Here is an 18,063-nt window from a genome sequence, read left to right as displayed (position 1 = left end):
AATGTGGTGACGTTAATATTATCGGGGGGTGGGAGGTGGGGGTGGGGGGATCCGTTTATCTGTGACTCCTTCCTCCTACGTCTAGTCAGCAATCCATCCGGAAAGACAGGGAAGCCTTTCTGGGCCTAGTCCGGACAAAAAGGCTCCTCGGGGTTTGCACTGTGGTGTGAGAAGAGGCACATACTGTGAACACGAATGGTGATACTAGTAATAAAAGTTACAGTAGCTAATAAACATCGATCCTTTCTTACGTGCCAGACACTGGTAAACACTCTGCATGAGCTAATTCCTGTCATCTTAAAATTACTTATACCCATCTTATGGGTATAGGATGAGAAAATCTGAGGCACAGAGATATTAGATAAAATGCTGAGGTCCCACAAGCGAGGAATTGGCAGTGCCAGGATTCAAGTAGTCTGGCTCCAGAGCCTGAGTTCTTACCCAGTGTCCGTGAAAGCAAAAATAAGCCAGAGTGATAAACTCAGCCTTGGAAGTGTGGCTGTAGTTGGAATGCAGAGGTGGATTTACCAAGAGGCTGGAGGCTTGAATCCATGGCTCTTCATTTGCAGAGAACCTCTCCAAGGCCCTGGGGGCCCTAAGAGTGTGAACACATGGTTATGTTTTTGTAAATTTTCCCAAATCCTATATTCTAACCACCATCAATGAATCCCACTATCTCTTTCAACTCTAACTTCTCATACGGAGAAGCTTTGATGTGGCAGTGGACACTCTGAGGATCAAGCCAAAGTAAAGTAAAGTTGGGGAGACATTTCGTTTGCGTTTAATGGATACAGAGCCAGGACCAAGGTGAGGGAAGGAAGGAGACAAGGGAGCAAAGTTTAAGGGACCAAACTTGCACTTCCCTGACCCAAAGAATGAGCCTTGACCCTGATGGGATGTATCTGTGTGGTTTTCAGTTCCCACGTGTAGTTCCCACAAACCTGTTGCAGTACCACAAACAGCAAGTTCACCTGTATGTGAAGTACATTTCCATTATTCTCTAGAAAACACATTACAAAATTGAAAAAGTAGTCAAAGGGCATGCAGCTAGGGGTATGGGGGAGGTGGTGTTCAAGAGACACAAAGTTTCAGTTATGCAAGATAAATACATTCTGGAGAGCTAATGCACACCCACGTGACTAGAGTTAACAATATTGTATGCTTGCATCTGCTAAGCGTGGATCTTGAGTGTTCTTAAAACACACATACACACACACTTGAATATTTCACAATATATACATATATCAAATCATCAAGTTGTACACCTTAAATATGTACAATTTTTCGTTGTCAACTAGACCTCAGTAAAGCTGGGGGGAGGGTATGCAGCTGAAAAATGTGGGAAAAATAGCATGATTGAGGTGTATCAGGTGGTTTATTAAATGTTTTCTTGTGGATATTTTTGAAGTTTATGGTGTTTGTCGGCCTTTTAAATTGCATAGCTTATTGTGATGCATGTCTCATTTTAAGTCAATATTTTTGTGCCTAATTTTCTATCCTTAAATTTTTATCCTTTCTCTTAAAGAAGGCCCCGAAATGTGATCAGCTTCAGGCCCTACAAAATGTGGGTCTCCCCCCACCTCTAGCCATATAGTAGTTTTTGTATCCTGTAGCCCCCGGCTTTGCTTCGCTCCCTTTTTTGTGTCGAATATTGTCCCACTCCACTCGTTTTGGCCCATCTTTCTAGATCCAATTTAATCAACCCCCTGCGCCTTATTTAAAAGCCCCAGAACTAACTGCCCACTACGAGAAGACGTTTCTGCAGCCCGTGATATCCAAGTCCAGAGGTAGGGAGATGGCCTGGAACTCAGTGCTGACCAGGGCCGGGGCTGTGGACGCCCCTCCAAGTGTATGATCAATCAGTAAATCTTACAATAAATCAATAAATCATATGATGCGTTCTCTTGTTTGTTTACTGTCTTTCTGCCCGTTCAAGCCCCATGAGGTCAGAGACTTTATTTTGTTCATCCTTATACCCAACACTTTACATCATGTGGGGAAAGTAGTAGGTTGCTGTTTTCTGTTTTATGCTTTTATAAAATATTTTTAGAACACATGAATCCTGCAGCGATTAACAAGAAAGACCATTTCTTTGTTCTCTGAGAATGCCTTACCCCTCCTGTACTCCCCATCTATATCCACCAGGACGGCATAGTTGGTGCAATGTCTCCTTTGTGTCTTGGGTTTGGTAAATTTGGGAAATGCTGGCATTTACGTGGGCACAAAGCAATCTTCCACTCTTAAGTTCTGGTGCCTACGTGGCTCTCCAGCCCAGCTGTGAACATTCCCCCACCGCACCCGAGCCCTTACACTGGTGAACTTATGCTTAATCCCTATCATAGTACTTTGTTAAAATAACCTACTGACACTTGCTCTTAATCTCCTAAAAAAAAGCATGACCCTTGCTTCACCAAACTCTTTATTCCCAGCACGTTTTCTAGTATATTTTTTTCCTAAAGCTCTTTTACCTGTTCTACTAGCAAAGAGTATCTAATTTTCAAATGTACTAATTATCATGAATTTATACTTTGGAACTAATAGAGTAAAAACCGTGCCAATAGACTTTATACTGTGTACGTTTCACTTTTCTATCTTGACATATTCAAGAAATAAGCTAAAATAATTTTCTAATTAATACATTCTTTGCCAGGGTGTAATTTCCATCATCAAATTCAATACAAAGCTGTTTTTTTTTTCTTTTTTACTATTTATAACATTTCACTATTTACCCATCTTCCATAAATAAATACCAGCAGGGAACCAAATCAGAAGTGTATGGTTTCTGGATCTTTCGTGTTAATGGGTCGTGTAGCTATGAGTGTTTGTTCTTTCTTCAAGCCATCACCCTTTATCTTGGGCACATTCATCTCTGAAGGAAACTTCTTTTCTTTAGCGGTGCCTTGGTTTTTAAATGTCCTGTAAGAGACCACCAGTTAGAGAAATACTTCTCAGGAATTCCCTGGTGGTCCAGTGGTTGAGACTGTTCACTTTCACTGCCAAGGGCCTGGGTTCGATCCCTGGTCGGGGAACCAGGATCTGAGGCTGGGCCGCTGTTCCCCACAGCATCCTTCTCTGTGTGTGCCAGGTTATGGTTGTCCAGTGAGAGGAGCTCCCTGGGGATTGGGAAGTAGAGGACCGTCATAGGGCTACACATGATGGCGGACAGACTCACAGGGCCCGGCACGCCTTTACTCTCCTCCTGCTCTGTGACCCCCTCATCGTCTTCACAGCAGCCTGAGTTCACTGGACCCACAGAGGCTGCAGCCCCCACAAAGCACACCTTGCGCTCCCTTTCATGGCCCAGCTGGTGGCCATGTCTGCAGGGCTACCGGCTTTTCTCAAAAGCTTCAACTGGAGCCCTGTACCAGATTCAGCTGGACAGGCTTAGTGACTGTTTCCCTCTTCCCTGCAACTCCCAACCTCGTGAAAGCTTCCCTTCCTTACCCCTGTGCCTTGGAGAGGCTGTTTTCCTAACTGAGCCCTGACCATACCCTTCCTTAGTTCTTTTTTACCACCAGGGATACCAGCCTAGGAAAAAAAAAAATTGACAAGGAAAATAATGTTGGCATTTTTCACTAGAGTAGATGGGAGAATCATATAAATGTCACCAGACCACCAGCTGGCCCACCAGTGGGTCCTTGTCAGTAATTGCAGACCCCAGACTCTCCCATCAGCTAGCATTATGGTGAGGGGTCACGGACATTATCCAACATGTTGAAATTGGTGCCCTGTCTACAGACGTCCTTTTGTCTCTTGCCTGTTGGTAACTAGAATGAATAATTTTTTTTTTTTACTCAAAAAGAGCTCCCATTGACATGATGAAACTTTCAGATGTGAAAAATCAGTCATTAATTTTGATTCTAAAAAATATTTCTGAAAAGAAAATGTTTATATTATTTTTACTGGTCAGATTAGGCTAGGCTGCACTACAGTGATAAATAAACTCAAAATCTTAATGTCTAGAAACATGGGAGTGATTCTTTGGTCATGCAAAGTCCACCGCAGGTCAAATGACTGTCTGAGGCAGCGCCCTTCCAAGCGGTGACTCAGGGATTCAGGCTGCTTGCATCTGGTAACCATGCGGCCCAGGACACATGGTTTCCAGGAAAGAGAGTGTGGAGGGTCATCCACCAATTATGAAATGCTTCGTCTTGGAAATGACTTCTGCTCACACCTCTGTATACGTACCATGCATTTCTGTATGTGTGCCCATGTATTTCTGTGCACGTACCCATGTGTGCAAGAGCAGTCTTATAAGAGCTCAAACCTGGAAACAGTCTAAACGTCAAAAACAGTAAAATGCATGAGTTAATTTGGGAATTTATGTTATACTATTTAGTAAAGAAAATGAGTGAACTACAGATAAATGCAACGACAGTAATGAATCTCATGAACAGAATGAGGAGTGAAAGAAGCCAGACACAAAAAAAGGTGTAAACTATAAAATTTGATGTATGTATAGTAAAAGCATTTCTAAAGAAACAGGCAGAACTAAACAGTGTTAGATGCCAGAGTAATTGAGGATAATTTATACACTGGAAGGGAGAGGGGCCATACAGGGCTTCTCATGTTCAGATGTTCTGTTTCTTGATCTGAATGGTGGTTACATAGGCGTTTGTTTTGTACTACTTCATTTTACCATGTATTTGTTTTATTCATTTTTATGAATTGCATTATATTTCAAAATTACAATGATTAAAAACTGTCAAACCTATAAGTTGTATTACATGGGACTCATGGTTATTTGCATCTTAAAGAGCTATTTGCTAAAACCTAGCACAGTGCTGATGACCTGTGTGCACTTTTCAAGTTAAATAACAAACTTTAGAGTAAAACGTAAATGTGACTTGATTGGCCCAAATCCTATTTCTACAGAACTTTCCCAGGAACACATATCATGAAGTATGACTGTGCATTTTTTACATCTCTAATATTTATTTTTAATAAGGGTATCATCCTGCACAAGTGTTATTGATAGGTATTTTAATATTTTTAACAAGCTAAACTGGTCCTGCAAGATTATTACAGTAGAGATGAATGATGATTTACATACATAAGTTCCTGGAGAAAAATGAAAGCCCCCGGGAGGGCTGTTGGAAGGATGGCAGGTAAATTTGCACTGGGAGCTCGCTGGGGCAGAAAGCCTGGAACCACTGCGAATGCCGAGGAAAGGTGCCACGCAAGGCTGAGCGACACTGCAGGCCCCTTTCTACCCTCAGTCTTTGTTTATTTTCCCCCCTCCCACCCCCCCTCCCACCCCCCATCCCACCCCACTCTGGTCTTCCCAGCTGTTGCTGATCTGCCTTGCAGGGAAATGCCCCCATTTCCACTCCCTCAGACCTGCTGCAGCCTCTGAACTGCCCTCCCAGCTGTTCTGACCCTTCCCATAAAAAAGCTTCTTCCCCAGACCCTTGCGGCAAATGATATGTTTCCAACTTCCCTCCCCAAACACACATCACAGAAACTCCCCAGGCCAGACATTTCCCAGCTGTCCAAATCCTCGCAGATGATAAGAACTCTTCAGAAACCCCTCTTAGCTATTGCAAAACCTTGATGTCCTCTAATTTTTCAGCCACCATGAAGATAAGGACTCGCCATGCAATCATTTCCCAACAACTGTAATCACCTGGGCTGGCAATTCTGAAATGGTAGAATTATCTTCCTCACTTCCAGAAACTGCAACCATCTGTCTTTTCTAGATCTTCCCGGTTGAGGGCAAGGAAACGCCCACAATCCTACAACAGGGAAGAGAAAGGAATTTTCATACATTCAAATAGGGCTCACAATCCACTTCTGGGTTTGCAATGGCTGTGTAATGCTTTGAATGAATGTGTGCACATCCAAACACCCTACAAAGCTGCCCAAGTCTGTCTTTGAGAAGAGAGACTGTAGCAGGCGGTCCGCTTTCTCTTTCACGTGCATCTAGAATGTATTAGAAGGTGGATACTGCCTCTGCACACGGGATTGTGCCATTGGTTTGATTTTGGAGGGAAAGGGATACAGTTGTTAGCTACGTCATTGGATGGAGGGATTCCACTCGTGAACTTAGTATGACCAAAGAGAACAGTGGCAGTCTGTACAGATGTGCTTAGAGAGTCTGGACCTCAAGGAGTTCACAATCCCAGTAAGAGAGAAAATATCTATGAAATAACTGGAGTGCAAGGCGGGGTGTAGTGGGAGTAACGGGATGTGCCAAGTGCAACAGAAAGTCAGGGGTGCAAACACCCTTCCTCTGAGACCAGAGAGACTCTCCTCCCCATTCCCTCATCACAAAGCTCCAATCAATTAGAGCCACACTGGTGAGGCTCACGATGCCCTAAGCATTTTGTATGCATTGTCATATTTAATACACACAAAATCTAAACATGTACCATTATTGCCCCAACTTTATAGATTAGGAAACAGCAGCTCAGAGGGACCCAAGGTAACCCCGCTGGTGACTCTCAAGAGGGAGAGGTTTTCACTGTAGCCTATAACCTCACCATCAAAAGATGACAAAGCAATGGGGTTATTTTAATAACGATGCTTTTTTTTTTTAGAAAAGAAAAAAAGAAGCAAACCTTTAGCAGCATGTCACAGAACAGAGCGATGGGGCAGCTCCCTTGATCCCTGATTCCGTCTGAGGTACACAGACTACACAGGCCCTGATCATTCAGGAAAGACAGGAGAAACAGGCCTCTGACGTCTTGTGGTATCAAGGGGAGAAGAACACAAATGTGCATAAATAATAAAACCTGAAAATTAGGAAGAAAAAAAGAGAGAGACAATTCACAACAATTTGGAAGTTTTTTTTTAAAGGCTGAGGTAAAATTATCCTCTTAGAAGCTATTTTTTATGTTTATTAAGATATTAAGAGGATTGTAGAGGGAAGGCTTAAGTAGTTAGAAACAACATCCATATCATGTCCCACTGAAATACCATCCTCATTCCTACATATTGCTAATCTAAAATCAGTTTATCTGTTCATTAAATCAATTCCATAAACATTGATTGAGTCCCTTTGTCAACATAAGGACTCGTTAATGATCCGATGTTTTATGTTTAAAATTCTTTTCTATAATTCTAAAAGTTCATTAATCAGTAAAAATTGGAAAGTTTTAAGTTGCATTATAAAACATTTCATAGTGCAATCACTGTCTTGAGAGTCCTTTCCATCGCCTTTACCAAACTAAATCACAAGGGTCTTTGTTGGTCCAGCTAGAGGTACTGCCATCACTTGCCCTCCGTGCTCTCCACCCTGGGAGGAGTCCTGCCTGCGCTGCTTAGACCCTTGGACACTGCCCCTCCTCCCAGCTCCCCTGGGCTCTGTTGGGGTGGAGGGTGAAGAGAGAGGCACAGTTTCCAGGCAGACCTCTTAGCAAGGACCCCCGGGGTTGCTACAACCACTCAGGTCTGGGACTGACCCTGGGGCTCTGGACTTCCCAAACATGGCAGGGAACAAGATGTCTGAACTATGGGCTGAGTTCTTCTGGACTATTCCTCCCTAACAATATAGACTGAGCCTAGTAGCCATTGGGATCTAGTTTCCATAAATTTTGAACTCTGCCCTTTGGGACTTGAGTGTGCAGAATGCATTCCTGCTGCATACTCCAAAGGAACTCCTTCAAATTCATTAATCTGAAATAACCCAATGCTGTAGAAGATGAAAACGGGCAGCAAGAAGGGTTTTGTGGTGCTAACAATATTAGTTTTCTTTTCCTTTAATCCCTGTAACAGGAGTCCGGAGTTTTTTTTTTTTTTTAATAGACTAAAAGAAAAGGGGCTTCCCTGGTGGCGCAGTGGTTGAGAGTCTGCCTGCCGGTGCAGGGGACACGGGTTCGTGCCCTGGTCTGGGAGGATCCCACATGCCGCGGAGCAGCTGGGCCCGTGAGCCGCAATTACTGAGCCTGCGCGTCTGGAGCCTGTGCTCCGCAACGAGAGGCTGCGATAGTGAGAGGCCCGCGCACCGCGATGAAGAGTGGCCCCCACTTGCCGCAACTGGAGAAAGCCCTCGCGCAGAAACAGAGACCCAACACAGCCAAAAATAAATAAATTAATTTAAAAAGACTTTCAAAAAAAAAAAAAAAAGAAAGAAAGAAAAGGCAGAGAAAAATGACTGTCCAACAAGAAAGGACTCAAGGACAACATAGCAGCATGGGCGACTCTGCTCTGTTCCAGGAAAGGTGTTGAAGCTGCCCGGTTTGGGCTGACTCGCTTCAGCCCTTATCTGTTGAATGCCTCTGTGCATCAAGGGGGGTATTTAATGACCAGGATGAGATGGACATAACGAGAGAGGAAGGACCCTGCGTCTCACAGAATTAATGTAAGTTAAAACAGCCCTTGCCACGGGGGAGAACTCCAAAAACAATATCCACCAGGTTTGGAGTAATTCAAAGGTAACCGGCTCGAGCCACCACGCGTTTGCCCTTCCTCCTCAGACAGTGGGACCTTTCCGTCTAAATAGGGGCAGTTGTGTAGGAGAAATGCCATTAATTCACTCACTCAGCAAATATTTATTAAGCATCCACTGCATCGAGCCCCGTAGTTCATCAACGGTTGGGCTCTGTCGATGAACACAAGGGGTGCAAAGCACTCCTCGTGGAGCGAACGTTCCAGGGGCGGAGACAGACCGTAACCGGAATAAGTGAATGTGGACCTTGTCAGAGGATGCCAAGCTCCACAGAGGAGGAAAAGCAGGGAGGGGAACGGGCCAGGGTGTGCTTTAATCCGTGGTCAGGGAGGGCCTCTCGCGGGTTGCGCTGGAGCAAAGACTTTGAAGGAGGGAGGGGCCTGAGGGCTGTGGGTGTCAGGAAGGAGCCTTCCAGGCAAGGGGACAGCAAGACAGAAGCCCTGATGGCAGGGACTGTGTCTGAAGATCAGACAAGCAGCAAGGAGCCTCGTGGGCCTTGGGAAAAGTTAGCAAGAGGGGCATGAGGTCATAGAAGACATGAAAAAAAGAACATGAGTGTAGGCAGCCGTGGAGAAGGCATCCATTCTAGGTGAGCCAGGAGCTGCTGGGATTGGGTTGGGTGGTAGGTAGTATCGTCTGACTCAGCTCCCAGGATCCCTTGGGCTGCAGAGGAAAAGCACCTGTCAGGGATCAGGGGGTCCTGGAGGCCAGTTAAAGAGGAAGTTCTGGGCCAGAGAGGGTGGGGACTTGACCAGGAGTGGCCGAGGTGGTGTTGAGTGGAGGCTGGCTTTGGACATGCCTTGAGGGTGGAGCTAGCACCAGCCACCTGGCACATTAGGTCCCGGGTTTGAGGGTCCACGGAAGGCAGGACAAGTCCAGGGATCACAGCCTGACAAACCAAAGGTGTCATTGACTGAGAGGAGGAAAATTCCAGCAAGTGGAAGTTCTGGGGGAAAGGTTAGGAATTCGGTCTATACATGTGAAGTCTGAGCTGCCTCTGAGCAGTCTAAGAGGAAACATTGAGTAGACAGTTGAATGTATGTCCGGAGTTCAGACAGAGATGCTGGTCGGAGATGGAGGTGGCATTTCCTCGGCACATGAAGGGTGAAGGGTAACAGGGCATCAGCTCACTCGGGAAGAGGAGAGTCCAAGGGCTGAACTCCAGGACTCCAGTGACAAATAAAAGGACAGACATTAAAAAGCTGGAAATATTACAGGGAACTATATTCAATATCCTGTGATAAGCCATAATGGAAAGGAATATGAAAAAGAATGTATGTGTGTATAACTGAATCACTTTGCTGTACAGCAGAAACTAACACAACCTTGTAAATCAACTATACTTGAACAAAATAAATTTTTTTAAAAAATCTAGAAATATTAAGTAAGGCCAAATATCAGAAGCTGGGAAGGAAGCAGTAAATGCCTGCCCAGGGCAGTGCCTGAGAGAGTGAGAGCTTGTCTACACAGCCGCCCTCCGCCTGGCTGCACACTTAGCCACCGGGCCCCTTTGGAACTGGAAACGGTCCTCTGCTCCTCTGTTTACAAGATGGCCAATAATCAACCCAATGTGGCTCTGTGGCCGCCCTGTGTGCAAACGGGTTGCTTCATTAGATCCTGGTGCCGGGTTGAATTTCAGTGAAGGAGAGGGTGATCGAGGTTGCAGCAAAAGAAATCAGGGGAGGCTGGGGGTGTGTCCTCGGCACAGCCCTGAACCCAACAGGCCGGTTTTCTTTGTGCAGCGCACCCGCTGGGTCTGGACGTTGAGCCTGTCAGGTCAGTAAACAGACCTGCCTGAAGCTGGTTTTGCCAGATAAAGCCCAAGTGTGTTCCAAGCTCACCAGGCCTGAAGGCCGGCCACAGGGGTTCTCAGGCTCTGCTATGACTAATAAGGAAGCTCCAGCCATCAATTTCCTCTTTAAAGTAGTAAAATATCTTGTTTATGACAAGCATGTCTTAGGAAGAAAAATGTTCTCTCGGATCCTCTGAATTATTTGAGAAGCTCTTATAGTTACTGTTTTGAAAGTCAAGGTGACAGTTGAATTCTCAAAGTACATGGTGGGAGTCCAGCAAGAAGAGACACACACGGAGGTCCCGGTGGTCTGCTCTGCAAACCTGAAAAGGACTGTGGAGAGGGCTGGGGAGAGGGTCCAGGGAGCCGTGTAAAAGTGACTTCATTCGAGGAAAATGCTGACTAGTATTTATTACTTCCCTGGAGCATGCTTTCTTGGGGGTGGGGTCCAGGACATGGCTTCTGGGTGGGGTAGGCCCCTGTGTGAGCCTGAGAGGGCCTCTTACCTGTGCATCATTTCACTTCTTGACCCTCGAATCCCCTTATCTGTAAAATGTGTGTATTAGTTTGCTGAGGCTGCTATAACAAAATAGCACAGAGTGGGCAGCTTAAACAACAAGACATTTATTCCTCACAGTTCTGGAGGCTGGAAGTCCAAGGTCAAGATGTCGGCAGAGTGGTTCCTTCCGAGTTCTCTCTCCTTGGCTTGTCGATGGCCACCTTCTCTCTGTGTCTTCACGTGATCCTCCCATGATCTTCCCTCTGTGCTTGTCTGTACCCTAATCTCCTCTTAGACGGACACTAGTCTTTTGGATTTGGGCCCACCCTAATACCTCATATCAACTTCTTTAAGGGTCCCATCTCCAAATACTCTCACCCATTCTGAGGTATGAGGGTTAGAGTTTCAGTACATGAATTTAGGGGACAGAATTCAGCCCATAACAATGTGGATAATACTACTTGTAGAGAGTATTATATTATGCTTATGTTGTATATTGAGTATTACGTATACATAATAATACATATTATCTGTTAATCAAAGTTCTGTTTCTAAATGTTTATTTTTGTACACAAAAAAATTTTGCTTGATTTCCCATAATCTAATAGGAATTCTTATGATTACAATGTGAGACCAATATAGATGTTTACAAAAGGGTACTTAACGTCTAACTTTTTTTAAGGTATAGAGATACTGTCATGTAATTTTCTTTGGAGTTATCAGGTATGCTTGGGAGAAAGGAGTCTTCTCAAAAGAAGCAACAAGCAATGAGGGTCAGGAGAGAGAGATACGGAGCCAGGAAAAAGTAAATCATTTTAGGTGATGTGATCCAAAAGGGTATAGACAGACTGGCTAACCTGAATTAAGTTTCAGTTTTGCCATTTGTTAATTGTGTTACTTTCACCCTCCACAAATATGATTAGTGTGGTAACATGCTCCAGAGACAGAATATTGTGGTCATGATTTTGGGAAAACACAATTTTATGAATTGAAAATTCAACAATTTTGTTTTTCTCTAGCAAATCAAAGCATGAAGTAAATGACCAATAAACATGGGATGGATGGATGGATGGACGGATGGGAAAGCAAAATAATACAGGAACGTATGAGGACATATTTTTGAGTCTCACTTGGTCTATGCTCCAGCCAAATATTGACTTGGCTGGTAAAGCTTACAGGAAATCTCACTCCTACTTGTATGCTTGCTACTCCCTCAAGGTAGGTGTTGTGGCATAGCTGCTCTTAAATATTATATTTCTGGGAATTCCTGGGCGCTGCAGTTGTTAAGACTCCGAGGTTTCATTGAAGAGGGTGTGGGTTCCATTCCTGGTCTGGGAACTAAGATCCCACAAGCTGCGTGGGGCACCCAAATATATAAATAGATAGATAGATAGATCATAGATTATTATAATCTAAATATCTATTATATTTCTGCTTTAAAGCCATGCTGCCTCTTGCTCCATCAAGCATGTAGCCGAGGCTGTTTGGGTTGGCGCTGCCAGCAGGTCTGGTGGGATCGTCCCTGGCTCTCAAGATCCCCCCACAGTCAGCATCCCAGGCCACCTGCAGAGTGGAAGGTCCCCAGGTCATGTCCTGGGTACAGATGTCCACATCACTCCATCACCATCCCAATCTTCTCAGTTCACACCTTAGTCCCCAGGTTTCTAGATGAGAAAGACAGTTTTCTAACGTCTTTCCAAACATTCTACATCTGAGCTTGAAACCACCTTGTAACTACTTTGCATATTCTTCCTTTCCCTCCTCTCCCAAAGTTCCCTGAGATTCTGGGCCCCTGCTTGCTCAGTACTTGTCCCAATCCATTTTTTTAACCAGTTGATGAGGCAGTTCTTACCTTTAATGAATTGCAAGTTTTCTGCACCCTTTCAGGCTGGCATCAGGCATGATCTCGTGTGGTGTCTGTCCCCCAGTGACCCCACCTCCAGGCATTTGCACCCTCATACTGAGTAGGGGTGACGCATATCACCCACCCATAGGATATTGCAGAAATGACCTAGTGTGACTTCTCTCTCTTACAAAGCCAGCCACCATGTCACGAGAACACTCAAGCAGACCTCTGGAGCAGCCCACCTGGCACAGAACTGAGTCCTCCCGACAAAAGCCCTGTGAGCATGCCTTCTTGAAGTCAAGCCCTCAGAAGACTGCAGTCCAGCCAATACCTTGACCACAACCTCATGAGCCAGAACCACCCAGCTAAGCTGCTCCCTAATTCCTGCCCACATAAACTGGAAGATAACCAATGTTGTTTTAGGCCACTACGTCCTATGTTCATCTGTTAGGTGGCCATAGATAGCTAATAAACCTCCTAAGCACCCAGAACCTTGACAGTGGATTTCTCTGTCCTTGAAGCTTATTTGCATCATCCTAACATCTTTCCCTCATGTCTAGAAGCAAACTCCTGGCTCTTCCTGTTTCAAAGACCTCTTTCCTCTCAGCGCATCCACTAGGAACCAACGGGTAGAGAAGTGGTTTTTGTGGAGGGTGAAGGGACACAGGGTGTCATCCTTCCCCAGATCCTCACGATGATTTCTCGTTTCAGTGTCCCCCAAGGAAAGGTCTTCTGGAATCCTACTTCTTAATCTCAAATTATCTTGACTATACTATAGAGTCTATGTTCTATATACAGAATAAGAACAGACATACTTTTCACAAAGGAAGTTAACCCAGGGGAAACCATCTGTATGTGTGTCCTGTAATATATATAGACATGACACATCTTGTGAGTCACATGTGCTAATGAGGGGCATGGAATCACCCTGATCCTTTCACTTGTATCTTCTTCTGATCCTGAATAAACTTCTAAATGGCTGGCTAGATTCAAGGAGGCTGGGTTTGGTCCAAGAACACAGAATTGGATGTATCGAGAAGGACTAGGACACCACTCTCACTAACCAATCAAGTGTCATCTCTGATAAGATCATTTCACTAAAGCTAGTCCTCAACTTTTTCCTGCACCAAGATGCCACTGTGCATGCAACCACCCAGATCTGCAGCAGCCACTCGCCCCGTCAGCGGTTTCCACACTGATGGGCCCGGGTGGTGGGTGATAAGCCCTGCCTGCTCCCCATCTCACCCACCCTCCACAGTAGAACTAAATACACTCTAAGGGGGTTTGCAGTTCACAGTGACTTGGGTATCCTCCCTGACATCTGAGAATCCCTGCTCTAAAGTGATACGAACATATCATGGGCCCTAGAAGCAGAGGGAGGTCATTCCAGTTCTGGGAACACTGTTGTTCGTGAATTGTTTGTGTGCCGAGCCTTGCTGGCTGCCTACTATATGGTGCTCTGTGCTTCTGGCCGCCACGCAGCGTCATCACAGACCAGGTATCCTTTCAAAGTAGACCTGTCCAAAAGGCATCATTTTGGTTTTATAGATCTGAAACTCTTTGTTCTTCTAAAACCCTCCTGAGAAAGATAACGCTTTGGTTTCGGTGGCTTGAAAGGCTGACTCCTGACTTCAGTTTCTTCCAGCTCTGTTACCCACCAGAATACCACATCCTCCTCGTGGACCACAGCCCATCCATTCTGGGAGGCCCGCAGGAGGGCCAGCTCGTTCCAGGCTTCTAGTCATTGCTTAATAAAATTTAAATGAACTCATTTATTCAAAAGCAAAAGGGAGAGGAATGTTTGCTGAATAGAAAATGAAGCCCACACTGTCCCTCAGTGACATTTCTTCATGAGAGGTTTCAGACTACATATGGGTGAGAAAAATTTATAGTTGAACTGAAAAAAAAAATGTGTGTGTGTAATTGTGACTAGCTTCTCCTAGCCTGGAATACAAAATATGTAAAATATAAAAATAAACATAGATCTATAGATTCATCTAATACATACTTACCACTGTACCTACCTGGTGTATCAACAGTGAACAAGACAAACACGGTCTTTTTCTCATGAAGCTTACAGACAGTAACAGACAGGCAGTGTTAAACTACAAATTGTGTTGAATGTTAGGAAAATAAATAAATAAATGGTGTCTGTGAGCTGCCTGAGGGCAGTTCTTTGCTTCCTTGTTCACAACTCTTTCCCCAATACCTAGAATCCTGCCTGGCACGTAGGAGGAAGCTAACATGTATAGAATGATTTGATGAATTTATAGACTTATCATGAGATGTTATAACAAAGAGACAAATTGTGGGAAGTCAGGGAAAGGCAGGACATACAAACACCGAGAGGAAAGATAAGCAGGAATCATTCACATGAAGTGGGTGAGATGCAGAAAAGCATTCCAGGAAAAAAGTAAAATGGGCTTTTAAAAAAAGTGGGAATCATTAAAGGAATTCAAGATGGGGTCACTATTAAGAAATTCATTAATATAATAAAACCTATTAATAGATCTATGAGAAAAATCATATGATTGCCTGCATAGATGCTGCAAAACCTTTTATAAAATGCAACATTCATTCCTGGTAAAAACAAATTAAAATAGGAATTAATTGACACCTTCTTAATCATAGATAGATACTTAAAAATATATATACCTTAGTCCTAAAGCCCTAAAGCCAGTATCCTGCTAATGGGAAAGCACCAGCGCACCAGGAGCACTTCTGCTAGGATTAAGAACAAGGCAAGTGTGTCCATTATCACCACCACTTGCCACACCGTACTGGAGGTATTAAGCAATGCAATTAGGCAAGAGAAAGCAATGACAGATTGGACAGGTAAGAACTGAAAAGAAGCAAAACCATTTCTATTTGCAGAGGATCTGATCACGTAACTGTAAAACTCAAGATAATCAATGATAAAACTAAAACAAAAGAAATCAGTATAGTAACAAGTTATAACACTAACATGTAGAAATCATTAGCTTTCCTAAAAAGTTAGCTGATAAAATGAAAGGAAAAATCTCATCTACAATAGCAGCAGAGCAGGTAAAATATCCTAGGAATGAATTAATCCAATAAATGTACAAAATCTATATGAGAAAAACTTTTTAAACTTCTTAAAAACACAAAAGTTGACTTGAACAAATAAAAAGACATTACTTGTTCTTCAGTAAGATGATTCCACTTCATAAACTTCTTCCCAAGTCTCTTAATTTTTTTTTCTTTGGTCATGCTGTGTGGCTTGCTGTATCTTAATTTCCCCACCAGGGATTGAACCCTGGCCCAGGCAGTGAAAAGGCTGAGTCCTCACCACTGGATCACCAGGGAATTCCCTCAAGTCTCTCTATCGATAAAGAGAAAATACTTTTGTAAAGCAATTTTTTGGTAAGGCAATACCAATAAAAATACTAACAAGGTACAATATGGATGGACTCGGAGGGTATTATGCTTAGTGAAATAAGGCAGATGGAGAAAGACAAATACTGTATGATATCACTTATACATGGAATCTAAAAAAGAAAAACTAGGGAATGTAACAAAAAAGAAACAGACTCACAGATACAGAGAACAAACCAGTGCTTATCAGTGGGGAGAGGAAGAAGGGAGGGGCAAGATGGGGTAGGGGCTTTAGAGGTACAAACTACTATGTATAAAATAAATAAGTGACAAGGATATATTGTACAGCACAGGGAATATAAGCAATGTTTTATAATAACCATAAATGGAGTATAACCTTTAAAATTTGTGAATCACTATGTTGTACACCTGAAACTTATATAATATAGTAAATCAACTATGCCTCAATGAAAAAAAAATACTAACAAGGTTTTTTTTAATGGAGTTAGAAAGTTTATGTCAAACTTCATATAGAAAAACATGCAAGAATAGACAGGAGTATGTTTTTTTAAAATCTACATGGGAGATTAGCTTTGTGAAATATTAAAATATACTCTAAAGCCTCTAGAATTAAAACAATTAATACTTCAATAAAAAATAAAATTTAAAAAATAACAGAAAAAAACCCACAACATTGTAAATCAACTATAATTCAATTTAAAAATTTAATTTAAAAAACAGAAAAGAAAAGAAAACAATGTATTATTGGCACATTGAGTAGACAGACCAAACAGTAGGATAGAATAGAAAGCCAAGAAATAGACCTTTATACATATGGAACTGTAGGATATGATAAATGTATATCTCAAATCACCAGAGTGAAAATGGGCATTTTAATAAATGGTGCTAAGATTCGATAGTCATTTGGAAAAAGATAAAATTATGTTCATATCTTATACCATACACAAGAATAAATTCCGACTGAATCATAGATTTAGGAAACCATACAAATACTAGAAGAAAACATGGTCCTTTTTAATCTGGAGATATATATATATATATGAAGAAAGTACTAACCCAAGTAACTTTTGAACAAAATATTTGGAATATATGTCCTTAGGCTAATGTAAAAAGGCTTTCTAACTATGATTCAAAACCCAGATGCAATAACAAAAAAAGAATGACAAATGTAACTACATAAAATAAATAAATAAAAATCTTAACATGGAAATGAAACCCCCAAAGCATAAACAAAGTTAAAATACAACTAGTAAACTGGGAGAAAATATTTGTAATATATATCACAGCTAAAGAGCAAATCTTCCTCATATGCAAAACACTATTTAAAAATGGAAAGAACAAAAGATGAAAAACCTGAAAAAAATAGACAAACAACATGAGTTCAGCAATTCACATGAAGGTGTAAATATAGTCCTTAAATATACAAAAAGATGTTTAACCTCACCCATAATAAGAGAAATGCAAACTGAAAACTATACTGAGAGACACATAAAAGGGTGGAAAAAGGTATATCATGTAAACACTCATCAAACCACTAATCAAAAGAAAGCCAGAGCAGCTAAATTAACATCAAAGTAGACTTCAGAACAAGGAAAATTACCATGGATAAAAAGGAACAGTACATAATGATAAAAGTATTGGCTCACCAAGAAGATACATTAATGCACCTAATTAAAGCATTCCAAAATAGTAATAGAAAGAAAAAGAAGAAAAAACTAATAAAACTGAAAGGAAAACATGGACAATTCCACAATTATACTTGATATTATACTTGATTATACACTTGATATCAATTATAATTGATATTTCAATTCTTTTCTCTCAGTAATTGATAGAACAAGTAGACAGAAAATCAGCAAAGATGTAGAAAAAATGAATGATACCCATCAACCAACTGGATCTAATTGACATTTATGGAATATTCCACTCAACACCAGCAGAATACATTCTTTTCAAGTGAACATAAAATATTCATCAAGATAGGCCATATTCTGGGCCATAAAATAAACTGTACCATATTTAAAAAATTGAAATCACAACTCAGTGTGTTCGTTCTCTGACCATAATGAATTAAATTAGAAGTCAATAATAGAAAGATCTAGAAAATACCCAAGTATTTGAAAATTAAACAGCTCACTTCTTAGTAATCCATGAGTCCAAGTCTCATGAAAAATTAGAAA

This window comes from Balaenoptera acutorostrata, chromosome 16 (genome assembly GCF_949987535.1).
Source record: "Balaenoptera acutorostrata chromosome 16, mBalAcu1.1, whole genome shotgun sequence".
NCBI lineage: Eukaryota > Metazoa > Chordata > Mammalia > Artiodactyla > Balaenopteridae > Balaenoptera > Balaenoptera acutorostrata.
Note: the sequence above shows the minus strand (reverse complement) of the source record.